Genomic DNA, 11,819 nt, shown 5'->3' on the forward strand with positions numbered 1-11,819 from the left:
TTTTTGAAAAGTTTCAAAATTTGCTCTCAAGTTTTGGAATTTAAAATTTGATTAAAAGTTTTAATTTTGAAATATTAAATTCTAAAACCCTAGTGTTTTAAAAGTTTAAAATAGAACCCTTATACTATTATAATATTAAGAGATTAATATGTATATATGTATAAGATGATTCAGTCTTACCGTTAGTAGGCCTCATTCACGAAGCTGGTCTATAAGGGGTGTTTAAGGAAGCGGCCTGTAAAATGACCGCCATTGGGTATCTACTCTTACCCACTGTACTCTTGACTAGTGGAGGTTCGTTAGCCGAACGGGTAGGATAGGACATTAAATTGATAAGTATAATGATAAAATATAAAGTAACTAAATGTTTTATAAATTCCCAATCTTAGTTACTTTAGGGAAAATGTGAAAATGATGCTAGTCCATGAAATTACACTTTGCATCTTGCCAAGTCGTTAGTGGAGCGTGTGTGGTTAACCGTCACACTAACTTGGACTAACAAGGGTAGCAAAGGGTAGCTCGAGAATTATCATAGATCAATGAAGCGTGTGTGGTTAACCGGCACATTGATTAGTTGGTAAATGACATCAAGAGTGTCAAGCTAATTTGCATGGTTATTCACACCTTGTTTGTGATCCTCGGTATCCCAGTCACAAACTTGAAGGGCATAATCGAGATTAAACATGTCATTGAAAGGTTCAATGAATCTCAAAAGAATCTAAGAATTTCATTTCATTTAAAACCTAATTCGTTATTTTGTTTTTCGTGGTGGAATTGGTAAATCATCATTTACCTACCTTCATAATAATTTATGATTTGATTACGGCATCCCTCTTCTAATTTTGAACTATTGTTGAAACATCCCTAAAATACAAACCAAAATTTTCGTTTTAAAATCATTTAAGAAAACCATAATTCATCAAACATCACAGTAAAGATCATAAGTCATGTATCTCAAATCATCATAACAAAATATTGTATCAAAATCATGTGTCAAAATATCAGAGTGAAAACATCCCAGACTGAACAAATGGTGTGTGCATTGCAATCATCTCGAGCTCCTCTTTTGAAACCAAAGTACCTGAAACCAAAACTGAAAACTATAAGCACGAAGCTTAGTGACTCTCCTCAAACTACCACATATCATACACATAATCACATAACTTGGGCCTAGCCCACTACATCGGGCCCCACCCGGCATCAGACCGAGATCCGGTAAAAATATAAACATATCAACAATGCTCATAACATAAACATAACTTGGGACTCCGCCCAGCTGCATCGGGACGAACCCGGCATCGGCTTACCCGGAATCGAGCCCTGCCCGGCATCAGACCGCGTCTGGCATCGGACCCCGTCCGACATCGGGCTTTCCCCGACATATATATAACCTATAATATATCATAAAACATAACATAAGCATATAGCCATTCATCGGGATTGCCCCGGCATCGGACCGAAGTCCGGCACGCATAACACATAACATATAAGCTATCACACATCGGGCTTTCCCTGGCATCGGACCGAAGCCCGGAACTCATAACAAATAACATATAAACTAACATACATCAGGCTCGCCCCGACATCGGACCGTAGCCCAGAACACATAACACATAACATGCAAGAATCACAAAGACATCAAGCATACATAAACGCTTCTCGGGACCACCCTGGCATCGGACTATAGTCCGGAACTACTAACATCTAAACAGGCCGGCATTGTGGCCGTAGACTCGTTCTTACAGGAGAAAACTCACCTCACACTGCTGAAGTCCCTCTGACAAAACCCTGGCTACTGGATGACAGCTTCCCGAACTGTCAATATCAAAACAATACCCAATTAATAATTGGGTTCCAACACCTAACCACAAGTCCATGCTTTAGGTAAAAGACTGCTTTACCCCTGTCTTAGCTTGATCCAAACTCAAGGGCCAATCCAAAGGCCCAAAATTTAAACTATGAATCAAAGCCCAACATATGGCCTAATTTTCCAAATTGGGCCCAAACCTCTACATGGTCTCACCTTAAGGCCCAACCATTTAGTCGAGTCCAACATTTAGCATTTCTAATGGCCCAATATCTCATAATCATGGAGGCCCAATTATGGCCCATCTATTGCCTAATTTTCCAAATTGGGCCCAAACCCCTCACATGGGCCTTACCCTAAAGCCCATTAAATTATTCTAGTCCATTTGCTTGTTCTTGGATGGCCCATTATTAGCCCAATAGGAAGGCCCAACTCAAAGCCCAAGTGAAATTAGGGTTTCACATAAAATGACAAGTAGGGTTAAGTGTTTCTCACTTAACCAATTCAGGACTTAATCCATTAAGTCCATCAATATATTGGGTCAATCATATAGTGTGGTCGGGCTTAATACATAATCCTAATCTGGTCATCCAAAATGCGAGTCCCGACAGTCCAAAACCCATATATCCAATATTAGGGTTTTCTAAACCCTAATTAGGGTTTCCAACCCAATCATAGCCCAATAGGCCCAATACTAAGTCCATAGATCAATTTAGGGTTCATTAGGCCCACTAGGGTCTCATAAGTCCCATTAGGGTTTCATTAGTCGAGCACCACCCACTACCACCTCGGGTAGTGGTGGTCAACGGCGGTTCACAGCGGCGGCCACCACCTCACGGTGGTGGTTATGAGTTTCTTTTATTATTCTAGCATCAGTTACAATATTACAAAGCAAAAACCCAAATAACACACACACACACTAATACAAACACACACACAGCCACCCTAATGGTGGCCGGCGGTGGCACATGGTGGCAGCCACCACCTCACGGTGGTGGTGGTGGCTATTCTCGGTTTTTTGGCCAACAACCCTACACACAACACACACACACATCGCTCAAGATCCGAAAGCAGCCACCCACCTAGTGGCGTTCATCGAACGGCAGCGACATCAATCACAGCGTCCGGCGGCAGCAACAGCGGTCATGACGGTGTTCAAGGCTGGAACGTATCACTGGTGGAAGGAGGAGAATGGTGGAACTGAGAGCGACGGAAACAGTGGCAGAAGGCACCCGCTCGGTCTTCATTGTTGGCAGAAAGGAGAAGTCGACATTGCTGGAGTCGCGACGCCGCGGCGGTTTCCGTCTCACTGAAGCGGTACAACGACCACAGCTCCCCCATCGTTCTCAAACCATGCATCCGCGATCATAGTTCCGACTCCGGTCTCCGGCGGTTATCTCTCTCTCTCTCTCTCTCTCTCTCTCTCTCGGCTGATCACAATGTCTGGTGGTGTTTCAATGGGGATTCGGTGCAGCTTCACTCCCATTTCCCGCTGATCTTCGATGTTGCCGGTGACAAGGCTACTCGATAGTGTTGGTGGTGGCAGCGGCTGGAAGAGGGAGGCATAAGGGTGGCGGCTGGTGGGGGACTGCTAGGGTTAGGGTTTGCATTGTTTAAATATGGAGGCTTCACACTAGGGTGACGGGTTCACCAGTACCCTTCAAGCTTCTTTCATATTATTCGAGTTCAGCCCCTCCTCCACCAAAACATTTCAAATTAAATCCAAAACTTACACTTTAGCCCCTGCCTCCATAAAGTCTTTCATAATAAGTCCATAATTTACCAAATCCACCTTAACTTCTGAAATCCTTTTCAAAATAGACCCTTAACTTACTAAACATCCCTCAACCTTCCAAAATCTTTACAAATTAATCTGAAAGTTACATTTTAACCCCCAAACTTCCAGTTATGACTTTAACTCCCGAAGACCAACGCCTTGCTAAATTATTCCACATTAGGGCTACTACTCATTTAAATTTTATCTATTTATTTATTTAAAACAATGGATGTTACAATTGTGTTAGGTCCTAGCCTTGATATTTCATTTGGGTGTTATATTAAGGAATTGATATCTAATTAAAACTTGTTCTTCTTTTCAGATGTCTAGCCCAAACAACACTTCTGGCTCAAACTCCAACTCCTCGAACCCACTCTCGCTCCTTAACATTTGTGGGAGGGTCGCATTTGATGGATCCAACTTTAATGATTGGATCAGAAACATCAGAATATCTCTACGATACGAGGATAAGGAAGATATTCTCGACAAGGAACTCGTCGAGGTAAATGAAGAAACTACTACTCCTCAAGAAGTGGCTGAGTATAGGGCCAAATGCAAAGAAGCGACCAAAGTGTCGTGCATTATCGTGGACACTATAACTCCAGAACTCCAGTGCTTCTACGAGGACTACTGGCCTTACGAGATGTGCCAGGACCTGATGGAAAAGTACCATCATAGAGCACGTCAAGTGAAGTACGAGATAGTCACCTCGTTCATAACAACCAAAATGAAGGATGGAGAGTCCATCACGACCCACCTGCAAAGGATGCAGAGGTATGTGGACCGTTTGCTCAAGTTGAATGTCAACTTTCATGAAAAGTTGGCTATAGACATAGTTCTACACTCTTTGCCTCCCTGCTATGATCAGTTCAAGATGAATTATCATCTGAGCAAGGAGGAAGTGTCCTTGAGCAAACTTCAAGGTTTGTTAAGAACTGCTGAAATAGGAATGAAAGGAAAAGCTGTCGACTCCACTCCTGCTGCTGCCCCAGTCCTGTCAATTGGACATGGGAAAGGGAAAAAGAGGAAAGCTCCCTCGAAGAAATGGAAAGGAAAGTCTAATGATGGATCTTCTTCACGTGGATACAAAGCAAAAACCGGTTCTGTCCCTCCCGCCTCCGATCCAAAAGAAGCAATGTGCTTCTACTACCATGAGAAGGGGCATTGGAAGAGAAGTTGCCCGAAGTACTTGCAGGACATCAAGGACGGGAAGATAAAGCCCTCCTTTGTAGGTATTTATACTATTCTGTCTAATAACGCATCACATGCTAGTTCTTGGGTCCTTGATACAGGATGTGGTTTTCACATTTGCTCTGATTTGCAGGGACTAAGAAGAAGTAGGGATGTAGAGGATGGGAAGATGAACCTGATAATAGGGAATAAGAAATTGTCGCATGTCACCAAGATCGGAGTTTACTCTTTAGTGCTTAATAGTGGGTTAGGATTAGATCTGAATGATTGTTGCTACTCGTCAGAAATAACGAGGAATATTATTTATTTTCATGGTTTGTACAGACAAGGTTTTAGATATTCATTTAACAATGAAAATGGTTCTATTAATGCTTATTATAATGGTACTTTTTATTTTGAAGCATTTCCTTGTAATGGTGTATATGAAACTGTGATGGTTGTAGATAACTTAGGAAATAATGTGTTGCATATTGATTCATCTAATGATTTAAACAAGGCATGCTTGTGGCATTGTCGTCTTGGACATGTCAACAAGAAGCGCATTGCCCAACTCCAAAAGGATGGAGTGTTGGAATCATTTGACCTAAAGTCAGATGACACGTGCGAATCTTGTTTGCTTGGAAAGATGACTAAATCACCTTCCACTGGTACTTGTGAAAGAGATGAGGGATTGTTGGATCTCATACACACAGATGTGTGTGGGCCCTTCATATCCACCACAAGGGATGCAAACCGCTTATATGTGACTTTTACCGATGATTATAGCAGATATGGATATATCTACTTGATCAAGCACAAGTCAGAAACCTTTGAAAAATTCAAAGAGTTTAAGCAAGAAGTGGAGAATTAATTGGGCAGGAAGATCAAGATGTTCAGATCCGATAGGGGTGGTGAGTATCTTAGCATCGAGTTCCACGACTATCTTAAGGAATGTGGAATTGTTTCACAGTTAACGCCTCCTAGGACACCACAACTTAATGGTGTGGCTGAGAGACGCAATCGAACCTTGTTGGACATGGTTCGTTCCTTTATGAATCGAGCTTCACTACTAATCTCATTCTGGGGGTATGCCTTAGATACTGTCGCCCATATCCTTAATTTAGTCCCAACTAAGAAGGTTGCCAAAACACCTCACGAGATGTGGACAGGGAAGGCTCCTTCGTTGGCACATATCAAGGTTTGGGGTTGTGAAGCTTTCGTAAGACGAGAGACTCACGACAAGCTGTAACCTTGAATTGAGCGATGTATTTTCATCGGCTACCCACAGAAATCCTTTGGATATCTTTTCTACAGACCTAGTGACAACGTGGTCTTTGTAGCGAGGAGGGGGGTTTTCCGCGAGAGGGCACTCATATGCCAAGAGGACAATGAGAGGAAAATTGATCTTGAAGAGATTCAAGAATCAAGCGGTGAAGGAACCTCAAACACTAGCGAATAACCTGAGGAAGAGATTCATGTTGAACCGGTTGACGAATCATTACCTCTCAGGCGTTCCAGTAGAGTTAGCGTTCCACCTTTATTGTATGGTTTCCATATAACTACAGAAGGGGATACGTTTATCAGTGATAGTACACTGATAAAGTTGGATGAACCTAATAACTACAAGGAAACTATGGTGGGCCCTGATTCTGCTAAATGGAAAGAGGCGATAGACAGCAAGATCCAGTCCATGTATGACAATCAAGTTTGGAACTTGGTTGACAATGTACCATCTCGAAAGACAGCTGGGTGTAAAGGGATCTTCAAGAAGAAGACCGACATGGATGGAAAGGTGCATACATTCAACGCATGACTGGTAACGAAGGGCTTTACTCAAACCCCATGGGTTGACTATGATGAGACCTTCCCACCAGTGGCCAAGATCAAGTCTATTAGGGTGATGTTAGCTATCGCTGCGTTTCATGATTATGAAATCTGGCAGATGGATGTCAAAACCGCTTTCCTTAATGGGAAGCTAGATGAAGATGTTTACATGTGTCAGCCAGAAGGTTTTGTAAATGCTAAATACCCCAATAGATTGTGCAAGCTTGAGAAATCCATTTATGAATTGAAGCAAGCATCTCGCAGATGGAATCTTTGCTTCGATGAGAAAGTCAAAGAGTTTGGCTTCTCTAGAAGTGAGGATGAGTCATGTGTGTATGTCAAAGCTAGTGGGAGTATAGTTAGCTTTCTAGTATTGTATGTTGATGACATACTACTCATAGGAAACGACGTCCCAACTTTGAAGGAGGTTAAGACCTGGCTTGGGTAGTGTTTCGCTATGAAGGATCTAGGGGAAGCTGCTTATATTCTGGGGATAAGGATCTTGAGAAATAGGAGTAAAAGACTAATGATTCGATTGCTAAAACGGTTTAGCAGGCAGAATTCCAAGAAAGGGGAGCTACCTATCCAGAGCAATACCAAACTGAGTAAGACTCAGAGTTCGAGTAGCGATGCAGAGATGGCGGAAATGAGTCGAGTTCCATATGCTTTCGTCGTTGGCTCAATCATGTATGTTATGACATGTACTCGGCCTAATGTGGCTTTTAGGCTGAGCATGGTTAGCCGATATCAAGGGAACCCTGCTAGAGCTCACTGGACAGCAGTTAAGAACATTCTTAAGTATCTGCAAAGGATTAAGGACTAGGTCCTTGTACTTGGTGGAAGTGAAGACTTGAGAGTGACAGGTTATAGTGACGCCGGTTTTTAGACCGACATAGATAACTTCCGCTCTCAGTCGGGCTGGGTATTTACCCTGAATGGAGGAGCAGTTACTTGGAAAAGTTCCAAGCAGGAGACCGTGGCTGATTCAACATGCGAATCAGAGTACATAGTAGCGATCGAAGCGTCGAAGGAGGCTATATGGTTAAAGAGCTTCATTGGATACCTTGGAGTTGTACCAACCATAAAGGTTCCCATGGAGATTTTCTGTGATAATGAAGGGGCGGTTGCCTTAATCAAGGAACCAATGGATCATGGTAGATCCAGACACATCGACAGAAAATACCACTTCATTAGAAATCAGGTAGCAGAAGGACTCCTCGTCGTCAAAAGGGTATCATCAGAAGAGAATCCTGCAGATCCCCTCACAAAGGGTCTGAGAAGGACTAAGCACGTTCAACATGCAAGGATCATTGGTCTGAAGGACGATATTAGTTTTAGTGATTAGATAGATGTTTAAAAACTTGTAATAGATAAATGCAATTGACATTTAGTGATTATATAATGGAGATTTATAGATAAGTATTGTATTCTATCTTGTGCCGATTGTTTACTATTGTTTCACTTTTGCATGTTTTACTTCCTGGATAATAAGATTATTCAAACTATCCACAGTCGATCATACTTTGGAAGTAAGTATTGAATGAAGACTGTCATGAATTGGCTTGTAGATTGTCTAAGTGCTTAGACATAGCAAAGGTTTGCTGCAACATTCATGTGTGCTCCGGAAATAGGATTTGAGTATTGGATTAAAACCATGCTCATTTGAATCACTTCATGGAATTTATCACGAGTGATTTTGAGACGATAATATCGTATAATCATTAAACCGAGATATATGAGTTGTTGTTTGTGAGTTGGTTGTGCATTGATAATGCGTAAACGCATCAGTAACATGATGTTATAAAACATGTTGTTGTGTACGATTTGATGAGCAAAAAGTACAAGCATATAATTCAAAGTTTATCTGTTCCTTTTACCTAAAAAGGTAAAAGCGATATCTTAGGCCCCTCGATGATTTTGTGTTGACTTATGTGTCTGGCCCGGTCAGGACTGAATTGATGTGTTCAATTAAGTTCGTTGTCAAACAAATCAGAAATCGGAAAACAAACTGTTGGACATTGAGTATGACTTTATTCCATGTCTTCGTCCACACGATATCTTACAGAACGGAGGATTATATGATCCCTTATCTAAAGGACACCTCATTGATTGAGTCAGAGTTCGACAACGGCTTATGAAAGCTACGATTGTTGATCAGATGTTGAATCCATACTTGCAATTATAGTTATTAGACTTATCCAAGTGGGAGACTGTTGGACTAGGTGTCTAAGCCCATAACTATATTTGGTTTGTACTTGATTTGATTGTAGCATGGTCCTTTTGGGTGCCTTCACCATAACACCTGGACATGACGAGTTTTGGAGAAACAGGTTAATTAATGGTTTATTAGTATATTATAAGAATAATATATTAATTGAGAAATCATATTACTTAATTAGTGTTAATCAGAAATTAATTTGGAATTAATTTTGGGATTAAAGGAACTGATTAAAAGTACGGGGACTGGTTTTGCAAATCATTGATAGTTGCAAAATGGGTTGTTGGATCACCTTGGAAGGGTTGGACGAAATCTATGGGAAGCCCATAAAAGATTTCGTCCAAGGGGGCCTTGTGGAAGGTTTCCATGGACTGCTTAAGGCTTAAGCAGTTAGATTAGGGTTTCCACCTAAACCTTAGCAGTCACAAGTATATATAGACCCCTTAGCCTCTAGAAATCAGTCACTTGATTCCTAAGAGAAACCCTAGCCGCTTTCTTACTCCTTCTCCCTTATTCCTTGCTTGTGGTGTTTGTGACTCCATTAGAGGTGCAACACTTGAGGCACTAGGCTTTCGAAGGTCAAGGAATTAAAGAATGATTACTTATTACTACTAGCTAACAATAAAGGTATTCTTCTAAAGCCTAACATGTATAGATTTCGATTTTATATAGTAGATCTAGGGTTCTTGCTTTGGAAAATTAATTTGCATGTATAACTTGAGAAAAACCTAGATCCAAAGCAAATAGGGTTGCATGTGCACATAGGAATGTAGATATGCTCAAAACCCTTCAGTTATGGCAGTGCAGGTGGCACCTGGTAGGGACCGGTTGGGTCAAGGTATTGGATCATGGTTAAAGTGGGATGACTATGTGATCAGTGAGTGACATGATAGTGATGCATAGGCTAGAGTAGCCTTATCAGTTGGACTCTTAGGTACCTGGTGGCTGGACAAGGTGTGAGACTGGCAGTTTCAACGGTAGATTGGGGATTTTTATATCCCAGTTTAGTGAAAGGTCGCCATGAATCAGAATATTTTAGGTGAAATGCAAGTGCAAATCCTTGGATCTCAGGTTATGAGTTATGTACTGAGTTGGATTTCGGGTCGAGAATCGAGTTGGGAGTCGTTAGTGTGTATATGCAAGATTTTCACTTCAGCAAGTTATGGATTAGGGAATCTGTATGCCCAGTATATTAGTTGGAAGGTTCAGGTTCAAAAGGATGTTTTTAGTTTTCATGGTAGAAAAAGGCCCTTGTGATTGTGTTTCGGAATAGTTCTACCTGTATGGAGGTCAGGAAAGTCGTGGGGCTTCAGAACTATAGCGGTAACGTATTGGTTCAACAGTTAAAGGATCAGTAACTTGTTCAGCATTAGGAGGTTTTGTTCGGAGATTTGTTTTCCAAGAGAGTGGTAAGGAGTGATTTCCAGGACAAAATCTAATTTAAGTGGGGGAGAGTTGTAACACCCTGTACCGAATCGTTTCCAAATTCGGGAATGTGACCCAAAGATCGGTTATCATATGGCTTAGGGCCTTTAAGAAAGAGAGATTTAGATCCATGTGGGTGTGGGTAATGTAGATTTGATGATCCGGAAGTTCGGTTTGTGTTTTGGAGCCAAAGGGTATATCGGTAAAGTGTCAGTTGGGGCTTTTTATGAATTTTGTATTTTAGTTCGGAAAGTTTTAACGCAATGATGACTTGATAGAAGTGTAGAAATTCTCGTTACCTTTCCGTGTATATAAGGATCGTCGAAAACGGATTTAGAACGAAGAAGTTATGGCCTTCGGAAGATGGTGGGTTTAAGGCCAAACCTAGTACGCGGGGCGTACAAAGGGAGTACATTGGGCGTACTAGGGAGAAGGATCACGGTTGCTCCTTGGAGTACGTTGGGCGTACCATAGTTACGCATGGCGTATTCTAGCCAGACCTAAACCCTAATTTAGGGTCTTGGCCCTATTTAAGCTCCTTTACTCAACACCAAACCCTAGTATCTTCAGTTTCCATTCCCTCTAACCCCTGGAACGAAACCTTAGCCTCCATTGGTGTGGTTCTTGAGCTTTTGGAGTGTTTTCATGCATTTTGGTGATCATTGAAGAAGAAGGATCTTCTTGGAGAAGTGTGGGATTGGTTGGAGCTTTTGGATCCAGCCTTTATGCATCTTGATCTACCTTCTCAAGTTGGTGTGAGGTTATCCGGTTCAGCGACCCGAGCAGTTATTTGATTCTCAACGGATTGAGGTGAGTTTCCTCACTGTGTTTAGCGGATGAAGGTGTTGGATTAGGTGTCTAAGCCCATAACTATAATTGGTATGTACTTGATTTGATAGTAGCATGGTCCTTTTGGGTTGCCTTCACTCATGCAACTTGACAGGATAACTTTTGGAGAGAGAGGTTGAATTTATTATATGGAATAATAAATTGGAATAATTGGTTTATTAATGTATTATGAAAATAATATATTAATTAGAAATCATATTATTAATTAGTAATTAATCAGAAATTAATCTGGGATTAATTTTGTGATTAAAAGGAATTGATTAATAATGGAGGGGCTGTTTTGCAAATCATTGATAGTTGTGAAACTGGGCTTAAAGGATCCTTGGAAAGGAGTGGACAAAATTTATAGGGTGACCCTATAAGATTTCGTCCAAGGGCTTCCTTAAGAGGTCCATGGATTGCTTAGGGTTTTGGATGGGAACTAGGGTTTCCTTATTCAAGTCTAGCTTTAAGACTAATCAACCTAGCCCTATATAAAGCCTCCCAGACCCTTAGAATTTCGGCCTAAGCATATGGCTCCTAACCCTAGCCGATTTTCTAAGACTCTCCTCTCATCCTCTTACATAGAGTGTTTCTGAACCACTAGAGGTGCAAAATTTGGGGCACTAAGCTTTCAAGAGTTAAGGATCTTCAAGGTTGTTCTTGTTATTACTACATAAAAAGTAAGGTAATCTTCTAACCCTAATTTATACATGAATTTCGATTTGTATGCTAGTTTCTAGGATTATTTCTTTGGTATTCTATTTGCA

This window comes from Lactuca virosa, chromosome 4 (genome assembly GCF_052849685.1).
Source record: "Lactuca virosa cultivar CGN04683 chromosome 4, Lactuca_virosa_CGN04683_v6, whole genome shotgun sequence".
NCBI classification, from domain to species: Eukaryota; Viridiplantae; Streptophyta; class Magnoliopsida; order Asterales; family Asteraceae; genus Lactuca; species Lactuca virosa.